General features: G+C 41.5%; 2 protein-coding genes across 3 annotated transcripts in view; both read right to left on the bottom strand.

Annotated features, from left to right (window-relative positions):
- Positions 1-2,544, bottom strand: part of LOC135912163 (probable 4-coumarate--CoA ligase 1) — a 116,332-nt gene extending 113,788 nt beyond the window's left edge. For both annotated transcript variants that reach the window (XR_011507857.1, XM_070523171.1), the window contains exon 1: positions 2,379-2,544. The gene's annotated coding sequence lies outside the window, so the exon portion shown is untranslated. The remainder of the gene's footprint in view (positions 1-2,378) is intronic.
- LOC135907763 (uncharacterized) overlaps positions 1-17,513 on the bottom strand; it is a 331,017-nt gene that overhangs the window by 250,844 nt on the left and 62,660 nt on the right. The window lies entirely within an intron of this gene.

Below are 17,513 nucleotides of genomic sequence, written 5' to 3'. Positions count from 1 at the left end.
AATTAACGAGTTGTAGCCTGTGAGTTTGCAATATGCATCCACTTTAAATGAATTTCCAAAATTGCGCCAGTTTCGAGATACTATTTTCCAAAGTGTGAGACGAAATAAATAGGCGTTCCAATTACTTTTGTGCTCCAATGCATAAAAAAGTGCTTTGATAAAAAAGTAAGTAAATCAACAGTGCACATTTACGGCGAATTTGATGACGCATATTTCCAACTGGTGTCATTCTGGAAGTTAAGTCCAAGTGGATACGCCTGGCAATCTCATCGGCTACAATTCGTAGATTGCTATATGTGCTGTAATGTAATAAATTAGGAAGTTGTTTCATTTTTTACAATTAGTTGAATATGTGTTTCGATTTTTTTGTGCAAGTAATCTCCACCTCTCTGAAGGGTCCAGCTCAAGGACTAGAATTATGGTATCTTCAACAGGCGATTTTTAAAAATTGTATAAAAACTAAATATTATCATCCTGTATATGCGAAGTGCTTGCCAGTTTGCGTAAGCCCCTTTTGTCTCCAATAGTCCACTTGGAAATAGCGCCATGCAATGTTTGTGCCCAATGTTGCGCATACACCTATGAAATACTAGTGTGTATGTGTCAATCTGCGCAACACAATATAAGCACAATTATTGCTTGCTTTCTCTGCAAGTGCGTGTTTGCAAACAGGCATTTAAATTGGTGCAAAACGACGATAACATAAAAAGACTGGCCCTCAAGCTCCTGCCTTATTCAGAAGATAAATGCGTCTTGGGAGGCTGTTGAGTTACATCACACGCCTAGTTTAACATACAAGTGAGCTCATTTGAACTCCATTTAGACTAAAGCTACAGTCAACGGTGCTAAGCAATTTAACAATCACTGCATCGCTTCTGCAGCTCAAGTTGACAGCCTTGCGAGAGCTCAGGTTGAGGCCTTGCGCCACATTAACTGTAGAAGGGGCTGTGATGAAGGTATACTATGGTACTGTCCAAAAGCTGTTGATACAATCCATCTGATTTTGGTAAAGGTCACTGTTTACTAGAACTGAGTGGATTAAAGTCATGATTGTTTTAGGTTCCACTCACTGTGTTTGAATATGTCTTTCAGATGGTGTACAAGGAGATGCGCAAGTGTATTCCACATCTTGAAGGAGATGCAAGATATGCTTCCGCGATCCTTGCTGCAGGTGTTCAAATAAATGAGTTAAAGTTTCAGCACTGTGCTGCGTTGGCTGTGTGTATTTTCACTGGACCGGCTGGTCCTGCGGCCAATCACATTAGCAACTAACTGTGACTTGCGACAGCGAGCTAAGATCCATGCGAGCTCTGGCCAGTTTGTATCCTGCTTGATGCGAACTTACACCCTGGGATTTCACTTGGGCATGACTCAACACCAAAGCGGCTGGTGAATCGTTTAAAGCTGGAAATGTAGTAGGAACATTTTCTTGCTCCAGCTGGAACCACTGAGCCTTCCAGCTGGTAGATTCTTCCATTTCCAGCTGGAATGTCTACTAGTCGCAGCTGGGAATACAGCAGATTCTAGCTGGAAATTATGTGGTTTCCAGATGGAATCTGCACGCTTTCCAGCTGGAAATTATGTGGTTTCCAGCTGGAAATCATATGGTTTCCAGCTGGAATCTGCATGCTTTCCAGCTGGGAATAAAATTCTTTCCAGCTGGAAGTTGCGTCGCTTCCAGCTGGAATTTTCCCAGCTGGGAAACATTTCCGGTTTCATAATCCAGCTGGGAATGGAAATTATTTTCACCTGGGATTGTATCTCACGTATCGCATAGAATCGCATGTACACCCTTCAAATTCTTTATTATTATTGCGCGACAGCCTCCTCTATGTTTTCCGATCGCGCGAACATCGGCCGCGCGGCGTATCAGGTAGTGGCCTTGAAGCACCGCGTAGTCACTCGATCCTGAAGGGAACAGCGCAACAGAATACACTTTCGCCGATCCCACCGTCCCCGTAAGCTCGCCCACACGCCTTGTACTAGCGTGGCGCAAACGAAATATCTTCGATTACAGTACAGATCGGATGGTTTGACGTCGCATTGTTTTGCGCTCATTAATAAGGCTAACTTAATCGGTGCTCGAACACCGTATGAGAAATCATGGCGTACAACATGCTCTGTTTTAGCTGGCACCACATAGCTGCCTTACGTCACCACAAGCGGAGTGTAAAGTTAAACCAGCACAAAACTCCATGTTATATACCACAAAGCTGGTGCTGTACAACCAATTCTCGCAACGGAAGGATAGTACTAGGAATGAAAACTAGAAAAGAGGCGCGCGGAAGACACGCACAAGCGCTGAAATAATTCCCGCGCTTCCGTTCACCGTGTACGTCGCAATGGACGAGCAAGGGAAATTCGAAACACTCACTCACCTTTGATGCGGCCGAGTCGGAGGCGATCATGGCGATCTTCGAGGCAACAAGCCCATAAAAAGCGAGCAACACGCATGAATACTCCAAAGATGTCACAGCGAAGCACACAAAGAACGCAGAAAACTCGGGAAGCTCTCAAGCAAAAGGCGTGCACGACCTCGCCGGAATGCGCCAAGCATCAACAGCACATACGCGCAATCATACATGTATACTTAAACAAATACACGCTTACATTATTATAAATTTTATCATTTCATAACAAATTTGGTAATGTCATGTTATTATTGGACAATTGTTGCGATTTGCAAGTTTATGAAAGTTTTTGCTTCGCTTCTTTGATGAACTACTTTCTTTAGCGCAGTAACTCAGTGCACCGGCCGGAGCTAATGGGATGCGCTGGAAATCGCGCCAAATTAAAACGTCGCAAACGCCGTGCTTATTTGTGCGCTCCGTTTTCGTCGTTTGGATTTAAAAAAAAGGTAATGCATGCCGCAACCATGCGAACTCAACTACTGACCAGAAAAGTACAGAAACGTCGCTGTTTGTGCTTCTTATTTCGACGTCATGGCAAACTGCAGGCAGTCTGTCGTCCCATTCTTTAAACATTTGTGCCTGTGCTTCTGCGCTGTGCGATTTGTCACCGAGAACGTATAGCAGCGCAGATTGTGCTTGGTGGCGGAGCAGATTCCCAACACATTCGCCAGCACCCCGTCTAGGTCACAGAACAGAATTTGGCCTCCATGTGAAATATGAGCACCATGTCGTAAATATCGGCCAAGCTTTTCGTTTCGTTCTGTAGCGCGCTAACTGGTAACATCTAAGGGAAACGCGCTCTGTAAAAACGATGTTCACTCCTTTCTCCGCCGCACCTACCGTGGTGGCATAGTGGCTGAGCTGTTGCGCTGCTAACCCGAATGCTTGGGACCTAATGCCGGCCGCGGCGGCTGCATTTCGATGGGGGTGAAATGCAAGAACGCCCGTGTACCGTGCGTTCGGTGCAGGTTAAAGGACCCCAGATGGTCAAAATAAATACGGAGTTTCTTAATACGGTGCGGCTCATAATCAAAGCGTGGTTTTGGCACGTCAAACCCCAGACTTGAATTTTGTGAACGTTGTCCGCCACCTTGACCATATTTAACATGGAGGCATGCAATGCCGTTTCCTAACACACAGCCAAGGCACTGGCCCCTTATAATGGACGCCGATGGAAATGCAGGATGCGTCTAATCATCGGTTGTTTGTCACTGCTTGTAGGGATGTTTGCCTTCTCAAACTGCATATATACATATATATATATATATATATATATATATATATATATTTGTGTGTGTGTGTGTGTGTGTGTGTGTGTGTGTGTGTGTGTGTGTGTGTGTGTGTGTGTGTGTGTGTGTGTAGGGTGTTTCTGCTAACTTTAGGCCTAGTGTAAACTCTATGCACTCTATGACGACGTGACTACATGCATGTTGCTCCCTTTGGTGTGTAGCGTGTCGCGCTATTTCTGTATTTTGCTTAATTAGCTAATTAGTCAAAGATATAATTAACCAACTTCTGAAGCAAGGAAGTTAGGAAAGAAATTCCAATTAGAAAGTTGCAGAGCAGTTGGCAACACGTCCGAATAAACAGTTTCTGTCTTTCTATCTGTTAAGTGTTAGTGTTTTTCAGTTTACTGCGGATGCTCGCGAAATACAAAAAACACCACGTGACATGCCCGCCTGCGAGTCGTGATTGCACTGCTCCTAAGCCTTCCGCGCACAAACGAATACATACCATTTAACCGGTGTGAACACCCGTCTGCTTATCGCCATTATGAACCGCAGCGAGGGAAGCACGTCGCTGGCGTCAATACCACAGCCAACGCCTTCGTCACTGCCCTGTCGCCTTTTAAGCGGCAACACACCCTGCTCGATGGTATGCTCGTTTGGGAGCGCTGCAAGCACGGCGCGCGCAAGCGGGTATGTCAAGTGATATTTCTTGTATTTCGCGCGCATCCGCAGTAAGCTGAAAAACACTAACACTTAATAGATAGAAAGTTAGAAATTGCCTTATCGGACGTTTTACAAAGTGCTCTAGAAATTCCTAATTGCAATTTTTCGCCTAACTTTGTTCCTTCAGAATGGCTAATTTTCTTGACTAATTAACTACTTAGGAAAATACAAGAATAGCGTGACGCATACAGGAGGGATGCAACATGCATTTGGTCGCATCGTATTATTGTGCATCGGCATATTTTTAAACTCTGAGTAAAGTTAGCTGAAACCCGTGTATATACGTCTATGGTTCAAGTAACGTGAACCAACAGCCTGTATATATGCAATGGTGATCAAGTGATCAGTAAAGCAACATATATGTGCAAAAGACGCACACATACATATGTGCGTGTGTTTTTCACATATACTTCGAAACTCAATATTGCTCGTGAATCAATGTTATTCAACAAAAAGCTAACAGCATTTAGTCAACGACTTTATTGTTGGAAACTACTCAACAATAGTTCAATACTCAATACTATTCAACAATATGTCAAGAGAATTTAGTCAACGACTTTATTCTTGGAAACTACTCAACATAGGCTCAATAATACTCAATACTATTCAACAGTATATCAACAGAATTTAGTCAACGACTTTATTGTTGGAAACTACTCAACAATGGCTCAATAATACTCAATACTATTCAACAATATATCAAGAGAATTTAGTCAACGACCTCATTGTTGAAAACAACTCAACAATGGCTCAATAATACTCAATACTAGTCAACAATATACCAACAGAATTTAGTCAACGACTTTTTTGTTGTGAACTCCCCAACAACTTTATTGTTGAATTATGGCTCTGTGGTTTCAATAATTGTTGAGGTATTGTTGAAAGGCTATTGAGTCAACAATTGCCAACAAAATTTCAACAGTCATTTTCATAAGGGTTTTCTCACACGTATTCTGCATCTACTATTAACTTCCTTGACGTCAGCGTTTCAGTGCTAAATGATAAACTATCTAGTGCCTTATACAAAAAGCCGACAGATAGATGTCAATATTTACACTTCGATAGCAGTCCCGTTAAACATTGCAAGACCAGCATTCCTTATAGCCAAGCCTTACGTTTTAAAAGAATTTGTTCTGAGCAATCAGAGGTTCAAAAGAATTGTGGTACCCTAAAAAACGCTTTAGCCAAACAAAATTACCCACCACAATTAATTGACGATGCAATAAAACGTGCAGACGTGCATGACCGAAGGACGCTTCTTTGCATTAAGAACAAACCGACTCCCTCACCCCCGGGCAAATCTTGTCCTAACCCACACTGCGTCAGTCTCAAATGTTTCGCATGTATTAAAGAAACACCACAATATTCTAATACAAAGTGAACGCCTCAAAAACATATTCTGTGATCCGCCTAAAGCAGTACCCTTATGAAAATGACTGTTGAAATGTTGTTGGCGTATTGTTGACGAATTCTTGACTCAATAGCCTTTCAACAATACCTCAACAATTATTGAAACCACAGAGCAATAATTCAACAGTAAAGTTGTTGGGAAGTTCACAACAAAAAAGTCGTTGACTAAATTTTGTTGGTATATTGTTGAATAGTATTGAGTATTATTGAGCCATTGTTGAGTAGTTTTCAACAATAAAGTCGTTGAATAAATTCTCTTGATATATTGTTGAATAGTATTGAGTATTATTGAGCCATTGTTGAGTAGTTTTCAACAATAAAGTCGTTGACTAAATTCTTTTGATATATTGTTGAATAGTATTGAGTATTATTGAGCCATTGTTGAGTGGTTTTCAACAATAAAGTCGTTGCCTTAATTTTCTTGATATATTGTTGAATATTATTGAGGATTATTGAGCCAATCTTGAGTAATTTCCAACAATAAAGTCGTTGACTAAATGCTGTTAACTTATTGTTGAATAACATTGAGTCACGAGCAAAATTTAGTTTCGAAGTATATGTGAAAAACACACGCACATGTGTATGTGTGTGTCTTTTGCACATATGTGTTGCTTTACTGATCACTTGATCACCATTGCATATATACAGGGTGTTGTTTCACGTTACTTGAACCATAGACGTATACACGTGTTTCAGCTAACTTTACTCAAAGTTTAAAAATATGCCGATGCACCATAAAACGATGCGACCAAATGCATGTTGCTCACTCTTGTATGTGTCACGCTATTCTTGTATTTTTCCTAAGTAGTTAATTAGTCACGAAAATTAGCCATTCTGAAGGAACAAAGTTAGGCTAAAAATTCCAATTGGAAAGTTCTAAGCACTTTGTAAAACGTCCGACTAGGCAGTTTCGAACTTTCTGTCTATTAGGTGTTAGTGTTTTTCAGCTTACTGCGGATACCCGCGAAATACAAAAAATGGCCAGGCTTAGCTTGGTTAAGCCAAGAATGCGTTGCATATTGCGCGAGTTGGGGCCCAGCTTTTCCTCCGGCTGTCGTGACGTCACGTCACGTGGTTGCGCTAAAGGTCAATGGTGGCTGCCCAGCCGCGCGCAAAGGCTGAACTGAGTGATTGCAATATGCAACGCATAAAAATAGAAGCAACTTATTAACAAACATAGCAAACAAAAGAGAATAGACCCACATTTGAGACGCGCAGCAATGAACAATGGCTCATACCCTCAATGGTGGCTGCCCGGCCGCGCCCAAGGGCTGAACTGAGTGATTGCAATATGCAACGCATAAAAATAGAGGCAACTTATTAACAAACATAGCAAACTTAAAAGAGAATAGACCCACATATGAGACGCGCAGCAATGAACTCATACCCTCAATGGTGGCTGCCCGGCCGCGCCCAAGGGCTGAACTGAGTGATTGCAATATGCAACGCATAAAAATATCACCTGACATACCCGCTTGCACGCCGTGCTTGCAGCGCTCCCAAACGAGCATACCATCGAGCAAGGTGTGTTGCCGCTTAAAAGTTGGTTAATTAGAAGTTCAGAAGTTGGTTAATTATCCTTGCCTAATTAGCTAATTAAGCAAAACACAGAAATAGCGCGACACGCTACACACCAAAGGGAGCATGCATGCATTTAGTCGCTTTAGTCGCGTCGTCATAGAGCGCATAGAGTTTACACTCGGCCTAAAGATAGCAGAAACAACCTGCAGATATATATATATATATATATATATATATATATATATATATATATATATATATATATATATATATATATACGCAGTTTGCGAAGACAAACGTCCCTACAAGTAGTGACACACAACCGATGATTGGACGCATCCTGCATTTCCATCGGCGTCCATTACAAGGAGCCAGTGCCCTGGCTGCGTGTTAGGAAACGGCATTGCATGCCTCCATGTTCAATATGGTCAAGGTGGCGGAGAACGTTAACAATATTCAAGTCTGAGGTTTGACCTGCCAAAACCACGCTTTGATCATGAGCCGCACCGTAGTAAGAAACTCCATATTTATTTTGACCATCTGGGGTCCTTTAATCTGCATGCACCGAACGTACAGTACACGGGCGTTTCTGCATTTCACCCCAATCGAAATGCAGCCGCTGCGGCCGGCATTAGATCCCAAGCACTCGGGTTAGTAGCGCAACAACTCAGCCACTATGCCACCACGGCGGGTGTGGCGGAGAAAGGAGTGAACATCGTTTTTACAGAGTGCGTTTCGCTTAGATGTTACCCGTTAGCGCGCTACAGAACGAAATGAAAAGCTTGGCTGATATGTACGACATGACGCTCATATTTCACATGAAGGCCAAATTCTTTTTTGTGACCTAGATGGTGTACTGGCGAATGTGTTCGGAATCTGCTCGGCCACCAAGCACAATCTGCGCTGCGATACTTTCTCGGTGACAAATCGCACAGCGCAGAAGCACACGCACAAATGTTTAAAGAATGGGACGACAGACCGCCTGCAGTTTGCAATGACGTTGAAATAAGAAGCACAAACAGCGACGTTCCCGTACTTTTCTGGTCAATAGTTGAGTTCGCATGGTTGCGGCACGCATTCCTTTTTTTAAAAATCCAAACGACGAAAACGGTGCGCGCACAAATTAGCACAGCGTTTGCGATGTTTGAATTTGGCGCCTTTTCCCGCGCATCCCATTAGCTCTGGCCGGTGCACTGCGTTACTGCGCTAAAGAAAGTAGTTCATCAAAGAAGCGAAGCAAAAAACTTTCAGACATTTGCAAATCGCAAAAATTCTTCAGTAATAACATGAAATTACAAAATTTGTTATCAAATGGTACAATTTATGATAATATAAGCGTGTATTTGTATGAGCGTAGATGTATGATTGCGCGTTTGGGCTGTTGATGCTTGGCGCATTCCGGCAGGTTCGTGCACGCTGTATGCATGAGAGTTTCCTGCGTTTTCTGCGTTCTTTGTGTGCTTCGCTGTGACATCTTTGGAATATTCCTGCGTGTTGCTGGCTTTTTATGAGCTTGTTGCCTCGAAGATCGCCATGATCGCCTCCGACTCAGCGACATAAAGGGTGAGTTAGTGTTTCGAATTCCCCTTGTTTGCGACGCGGTGAACGGAAGCGCGGGAATTATTTCAGCGCTTGTGCGTGTCTTCCGCGCGCCTCTTTTCTAGTTTTCATTCCTAGTACTATCCTTCCGTTGTGAGAATTCGTTGTACAGCACTAGATTTGCGGTATATAACATGGAGTTTTGTGCTGGTTAAACTTTACACTCCGCTTGTGGTGACGTAAGGCAGCTATGTGATGCCAGCTGAAACGGCATGTTGTACGCCATGATTTCTGATACGGTGTTCGAGCACCGATTGAGTTGGCCTTATTAATGAGCGCAAAACAATGCGACGTGAAACCATCCGATCTGTACCGTAATCGAAGATATCTCGTTTGCGCCACGCTAGTACAAGGCGTGGGAGCGAGCTTGTAGCGGCGTGGGGCGGTGGGATCGGCGAAAGTGTATTCTGTTGCGCTGAATTCCCTTCAGGAACGAGTGACTAGGCTGCTATCTGACACGCCGTGCGGCCGATGTTCGCGCGATCGGAAAACACAGAGGAGGCTGTCGCGCAATAATAAAATAGAATTTCAAGGGTGTACATGCGATTCTATGCGATACGTGAGATACAATAGGGGTGATGCCACAGAGTGCTGCGAAATCGTCGAGTTATACGCCTTGCCAGCCGCGTGTGTTTTATTTTCTACCAGTTCGCGTGCATTCAACTTTCTTTTTTCGTCTTCTCCGTTCGACGCCATCGAGTGCTTCGCGCTCGATGGCTTCGCGTAGGCGCTCTTTGCATTCACGGAAAGGCAGATTTCATGGCACTCCAGGTCCTACAACATTCAAAATAATGTAATTTCGTGAAATTGCAGCTTTTCGCTCTTCAGTAGCTGATTGATTTAACAAAGTTTTAAAGGAACGAGATGCCTGGCATATCTGCCTTGTCGTCCCACTGTGTTTCGAGGCGGCATGTATACGTTATCGGCAACATAAACATCAGTAATTAGCATTGTTTCTTGTCACTATAGAAGTAGCTAGTTATGTCGAAAACCTATTTTTGCTTTGAATCCGAGCACTATAGAGCGAACAGATTGGAAGGGGAGCGCATCGGTGTGAACTAAATGACGACGCTTTGCCAGAAGCTTGGAATAATGCTTTGTCGAAAGAGCAGTTCTGTGAAATTCTTTCTTTAAGAGTAAGCAAAACTTCAGTAGCGTCAGGTAGACGGGGAGTAAAAGAACGTAACACTGTGGTTTTATATGAAGGAGCTGCCTTTAATATGTGGCCATAACAATTAAGTAGATGCGTGGAAATAATTTTTAAAATAAGTAGAGGAATGTGAAATAAATTATTTGACAAGCTCACACTGCCATTGGCAAGAGTGGCCACACTTTAGTCTATTCAATGACTAGTCATTTGTATCCGTCCATTGATGTCAGCCTAATGGTCCATGTAGCTCTTTAGATTGTTGCTATTGCTGCATTGTGGCTTCACGTTTTAATACTGACATCTTTTTTCAGATTCAAAATGAGCTGGGAGACGCCCCAGCTGGAACGCTAAAGGTGAATTCTTTGGTCATCCATTCTGTAGCGTCACCATGATCAAATACAGTGATGCCGTGAAAATGTATTGCAAGAAGCAGAAAAAACAACATTCCTGATGCAACTGCAAGGCATTTGCCCCAGTGATCAATTGGTGCAGAGTGCCTTCATTAGGACACATGGTGCCTCTAAGCACTCAGCTTAAAGACTTTGCAACTGCACCAGGAATGGGAGTGAATTTCAGTGTCACTTGTGAATATATTAAATGCAGAATGTGCCCTTTTCAGTGTATATGCCTGATATGAGAGGGGCGTTCAGAAACTTAGTGTGGACATTAGTGGTCTACATGAGTGCACATCTTTCTAGTTTTACCTGAACGAAGGTACTAAGACCTATGTCATACAGCAGTGCACTGCTAGAGGTATCAAACCAGAACAGCAGCACCCTTTGAGAAAGTTGGCTGAAGAATGAGCAGTGATCGGGGCTTTCTGCATTTCAAGGACCAAATTCCAAAAAGATTGATGCCGAGCTGGACGGTGTGAAGTGCCGGTTACCACATACTGTAGCCAGCATGGCATGAACCTCCTTGGCATTATGTCTCGTTAAGATGAAATTGGAAATTGGGAGGTTGAGGGGAAATGGCAGGGCTCCCCTCTGGAGCAGCCAGTGCATGCCCTTTGCCATACTGATAATCCTACCCTAATGAGAACCAGTGATGCATGTGAACCTATTACGCAGCCAAGTGCATTCCTTTTTTGTATTAAGGGGACACTAATGACACCCTAAATGAATTTAAAATAAAGCATCGTTTTAAATATCTACTTCTGTAAATTTCTTGGTAGTTGCTTCATTATTAGAGAAAATAAAGCTAAAAGTTCAATTTTCTGACTATCGCCCCAAAATCTTCGTGCCGACATCTCATTGTCACATAGATTCCAAGTATTTTTTCAAACTTGAGCTGTATTGGTTCTGTAAAAGTTCCTGACGCTTCTTATTTTGGGTTTTTGAAGTACGATGAAGAACATCTTTATTGGTAAAAAAAATAAATTGCTGCACCTGAACAGACAGCATCAAAATCCATGACGTCACAGCAAGCTGGTGTAGTAACTTCAAGGCAGCACTGCCACCAATCTTTCCTCTTGCTGCTTTTACAGTTTACTCAGCCCCTTCACGGCACGCGTGAATCTCTGGAATTGTAGGAAGGTCATTTACAGATACAGCTAAAGTAATTTTTCTCTTTAATGCTTTCACCGTTGTTGCTTAGGGGTGTTGGCACAGTGCCGCTAAGCACGCGGTCACACAATCAAACAACTACATTTTGATGGAGGGGAAATACAAAACTGCCCATGTACCGTGCAGCCTGATTTGGCAAAACTTAATCTAGAGTTCCCCACTATGGCGCGCCTCAACATCATATTGTCATTTTGGCACTTAAAACGGCAGAATTTAATTTATTTAATTTTACTTTAGTGCTCCTTTAAGCTGTAGAATTCATGATCTCTGCAAAAATTCATGCTCAAAGTATTCTCCATAAAGATTAAATAAACAGTAGATATAAGTGTCTATATTTTGAATTGTGGCGATATGTGATGACTATTAGAACGGTGGTACAATGAGACAGACAGAATTGTAATACAATGTGTGACGGCACGATGGTGCACATTGAGGAAATGACCGAGTCTCCTAGAGGTCCCTGACATGAACATCATCTGACTGTCCACAAACTTCTGAGTTCACTCCGTGATCTTGTGCAGCCTGTGCTTTGCGAGTCGATTAATTTAATTGAAGTGTTGGTTGGCACATACTGTCCTTGCGGCTTATGTACATTTCATACGGTGGAGTGGAATCTCACATATTACTTCTGGAGCACAGCAAGCGAACGGGATGTGTAATGGTAATCTTAGTAATGATCGACCATCATGTCCCTCTTCAAGCTCCTAATGCTGCTTGCCAACACAAGCAGCAGCAGTTGCCCAAGATAGCATGAAAGAGATTCATTGAAATGTGCCCAGGGTCGCATACCCAGTCACCCAAGCTGTTCCGACAGTTTATTTTAAACTCGTCTCTCAACATAGCAGCTCAATCTCCCCATTAGACCATGGGCTACCTATTGACACAAATGGATGGGAAAATAGAGACAAACACCTGAAAATATGAAGTATCTTAAGAATGTTATTCACAATAAATAGTACTAGATGTGCATTAGCGCAAGCTCTTGGGCCAGTTAATGCATGATGAACTTGAAGAAGGGGGCTACCAGCAAAACAAAGGACGCACACACATGGAAAAGGCATTAGACAGGGACGGACGCTGGTCCGTCCGTGTCTAATGCCGTTTCCTTGTGTGCGTGTCATTTGTGTTTCGCTGGTACTCCCCTTTTTCAAGTACTAAATGTTTGGATACTTTGGTTTATTATTCTTATTTGTGCTGGATTGTTTTTCTGAAACATGTGCCATCCAGACAGCATAAGAAGCTAGTAAGAAGTCAAGTTTAGCATTCTAGATTTGAAACCGGTACTTTTGTAATTTATTTGCAGTAGGGCTGTTGTGTGAATGTGCTTGAAAGGCTTAAAACTGTTTTGCTAACACTTACTTAAATATGCAGGTTCACATAGGCTGTAGGAGTGCACATTGAGAAGGTTATCCTGGCGCAGCTTACCATGGCCTGCCATGGTGGACCAGGAAAGTTCACAAGGGCCTTGCTTCACCATGTGTTCACAGAGGAGCTCATGGGCCATTTGGGCTTTGGAAATAACACCAAGGGGCAAAAGAGGCTCTTGACCCCACCAGGGTCAGTGCTGTTATAGGCAAGTACCATATATCCTTTCCGGTTGCATTTTTACATTCACATTTTTTTTTCTAAAATTATGAACTTACCATTGGCATAACAAACAACTTTCAAGTAGCCTGTGTGTGCAGTTGTGTGCTACAATAGCCTACCATTTGGAATGACTGTTCAGTGATCTTAAGTGCCTAATGCTGCCATACTCAAATGCTTCTAAAATTTAAAAGCTGCCTTCACTGCCGAAAGTTTTTAGCGGCTCCACCACATAAAATGAGCTGCATTTGTGCATTAGCAGTGATACTTGGCGGTCATTGCAAGGAATAGTTGTCTGTGAATCATGCTCCAAATCTATTGGCATGGAGGACATGTTTAAGTAGCCTGAAAGTGTCATTCTAATACACGAATTGCGGAGAAGCTATGCTCAAGTGTGGTTACAGCTCAGCTCGAGTAGGAGCACGTTCACCAAATTGCAGAAATCAAAACAGCTCTCCAGGTTCTGAGATGTGAAACTGTAGTTTCACCAATTTTAACTGACCACATTGAATTAAAGTTGCTCCTATTTTGAAGGAGGTCCATGTGATGCCAGACAGCAGCCTTTCAGCACAGGGAACCTGAGGGGTGTGGCAATTTTCTTGTGGTTGTTCCAGTCAAAGAAACAACAGAGACAGAGTTGCCAGCTTCACTGTCAACAGTACTATGTTTAGTGGACGCTTACTCATTCTAGGCACCTATGACTCATATTTATTAACATGCACTTTATCACTTTGTATTCTAAGATATGAAAAAATATTTATGTGGCTTTTCCCCATATACTTCAATAAATTTAGAATAGGCTCTTGGAGCCTAATGTATAAAGCTTCCTACAGACTATTGGACATGCCTACTACTCCTGTCCTGAAATTGTTAGAACTGTTTTCTGCTTCCTTACTTCACCTACCTGTTAACAGGGTTATTATGAACCATTGCCAAGTAGATTATGGGCTTAAATTTATCAAAAAGATGAATGGGCTTTTCTGTCGCTCTTGTTTAGCCCATTGAGGATCACATTTCGGGGAGAAATATGCCTCTAATTTAGGAGATATATTTTTTGTGGTGTGCAAATACTCAAAACTTTCGAATTGAATAGTGTCCTATTCAATTTAGTCTTGGAATGGTCACTATTTGTAAACGCGAGAATTCTAATATTTCGAAACAACAATAAAACATGAAATTTGAGCCAAAGTAAGGTCACTTTTCACCTCCAATAACATAGTATAGCCATAAAGCGTAAGAACTTGTAAGAATAGCAGACCAGGCTACGTTACCTAAGTAGCTGTACTTTAGAGGCTGTACAGCAATCATTTATGCTTACTGATGAGTCCTGTGCATGTGAAGAAACCTTTTGCTGCTCTATTTGTGCCTTTAATAAACAGCTCTTCATAACAATGACAGAAACTTGCTAACTTTAAGAATGCTAGGATGTGAACCTCGTCTTACATTAATTGTGATATCAGCTGTTCATTATTCAGAAGCTATCTAATATTTGATTTGCTTCTGGCATTATTTGGTTCAGTCTCAAAAATAACTTTTCGTGCATCCTTAATATTTTTATTGCAGATTTAAGTTCTTCAGAGTGACTTTCCGAGAAAATAAACTGGTAAATAATTTTTTTAAATAACAATAAAGTGGCAATACCATTTCAGTATTTGCAGTTTTACATGTTCTATTTTTTTATGCAGGATAAAGCAGCATAATTTTTTTGTGTAATGAAACTTACAAAAACTTGTGGCAACACTCCCAATTTACTGCAATGACAGACACCAAGGAGCTAAGTGAAAAATCAGTTTTGGAGAAACTCAAGGAGCGACAGCACTATAAGAATATTTTCGAGAAGTCTCAGAAGGTTGCAGCACCTCCAGTGGGATGCTAGGGAACTCTTTGTTCTGAAAAGGGACATTTTTTCAAAACGTTCCGTCACAGCCACAGATGTACGGCAGTGAACCCTAAAAGGGTTAAAGAAGTCAGTCCTATGGCATATGGCTCTTAAAAGACAGCATTTCTTCGTATCTGTCACACTCTGCATGTGTCATGCTAAGCAGCTTGGTGCACAACTACATGGAATCCTCATTATAACAGTCATTAGTCGTTGAGGCAGAAAACATACTTCGCTGTAAGCAGTGTCTTCTTTAATGTAGGAAGTCCTAAGTCACGGTAAGGCGAGAAGTACATTCCGATTGCATGTGAACTCGGGAAACCTAACTTCAAATGAAGCTACATTCAATTGTAGTGACATGACAGTATTGTATTTGGAGCATGGAAAAGCACAGTAAAGTAGTGCTGCACATTTTAATTGTGAAACTTACAAGAAATAATTTTAGTTGTCAGTTCAGGTTTATTTATGAACAACATGAATTTTTTTCACCATTTTGTTTCTCAGCAAGCAAAGTTCACATCTTCGACATTGAGGATATTCATAAAGTTATTTTGCTACAATGTTTTGTTCCTCTTTGCCCTTTCCTGCATTTGACACTTAGTTGAGTCCTGTGCCACTTTGAATAAATTTAAATGGTCATGCTGTAAAGCTGTACCCGTGGAAAGTTGGAATAAAGCAACACAAATACATAAATCAATTTCATTATAACGAGGGCATATTGCATGCCATTCTTTTGCATGTGGTAGTTGCTTTTTAAAACTTGTTCTGGCTTCTTGTTGTTTTTGCAGGCTTCACGTGTCGCAAATTTCCTGGTACCAACATGCCCTATGTAATGAACTCTGGCCTCGCTTCTCGCATGGGACCAATAGCCTCTGAAGAGCCCAAGTTGGAGAGCTCAAACCAAAACACAAGTGTTGTGCTTTTGTTACTCTCAACATTTTTATGTTTTATGTTAGTCTTCTGAAGGCCCCAATTTGGATTTCTCAAATGCGCATACAAATGTAGTCCCTTTCTATGCCTTGACATTTTTGTGTTAATTTTAGTTATGTTAATTATGCTAGTCTCCTGAGAAGCCCACATTGGATTGCTCAATCCGGAATACAAGTGCTGTGCTTTGTTATAGTTCACTACATTTTTATGTTAGTTTTTGATATGGTTCCAGTAAGGATAGTGTTTCCTTATTAATATATTTTTAAGTATCTTAAGTTATTTCATGCCAAACCACCCAATTTTGTCAAGAACTGTTCCATTATGGCAAACCATTTCAAGTTTGCTTGATTTTGAGCTGGTACAATGCTAAAATTTTTGAGAAAATTTGCTTTCATACATACACTTGAGTCATTCCAGGGCAACCAACCAGTGTTTTTTTGACCATCACAGATATAGTTGAAGCTCCAAACACTTGCTCCCCATTTATTTTCCTTTGCAATAATTTTTTTTTAATTTTGGCAAAAATTCATTGTTCTTGCCCAGCTAAGCTACAAAGCACTGATACACGTTTCTTTTGAAAGGGAAAATGTATGATCCATATATTCAGATGGTGTTCATGTCAGAGACTGAAGTGGTGTGACTGCCAAAATTTGTAAAGTTTGAATTTTCTTCTAACGTAGGGAAATACAGAAGGCACAAAATAAATATAAAATCAGACTGGTTGACTTGGGATATTTAGTAAAGCAATGAAGGGGACTAGTTGGTGAACGTTCATGGTTATATTGCGCTCAGTTTTACACAGACGATGTTAAAGAAGGACAGGACGTGCACGGACGTAGCGCAACGTAGCGCTACGTCCGTCCACATCCTGTCCTTCCTTAACATGGTCTGTGTAAAAGTGAGCGCAATATAACCATGACTTGGGATAGCTGCAAAATATTTCAAGCCTTGGAGGTTCAGTTAATCAGCTAATAAAACTAAAGTTCAAATTTTTTTGCAAAAAGCTTCGTGTTGAAGGTAAACAAATTGGCTTTAGTGGTTGGGACAAAAGTATGTGTCACCCATCATTACACAGCCCTACATGTCTGCTATTCCTGTGACGAGTAACAAAAAGGTATTATTCTTTAAGTGCAATAAATTATTTTTTATAATGTTCATTTGTGGATCACACATACAGCATAAATATATGAAGCCATGTCATCTAGCAAGAAAAGATTGTTAATGTAATTAGCCACAAGAACTACTCTACAAACTGACTGCCTTTGTTATCATTACGAAAGCAGGTGACGTCAAGCGGTGCAGCTGCAGTCTCAACTCGTATTTTTTTTACATGAACGCAAAAAGTGGTCGCCAATGGTGTCTGACCACATCAGACTGAACATGGCACATATGACTTTTATAGATGAGCATGTTTCAACTCTGAAACAGTGGTAGCAAACAACACCCCAAAAATTTGTTCATACTCATGTAGGTTTTCAGTCTTAATTATGAAGGTGTTTTCTACTTGCATCA

This window comes from Dermacentor albipictus, chromosome 8 (genome assembly GCF_038994185.2).
Source record: "Dermacentor albipictus isolate Rhodes 1998 colony chromosome 8, USDA_Dalb.pri_finalv2, whole genome shotgun sequence".
In the NCBI taxonomy this organism is placed as follows: domain Eukaryota; kingdom Metazoa; phylum Arthropoda; class Arachnida; order Ixodida; family Ixodidae; genus Dermacentor; species Dermacentor albipictus.
This window is presented reverse-complemented; position numbering and strand designations above follow the sequence as displayed.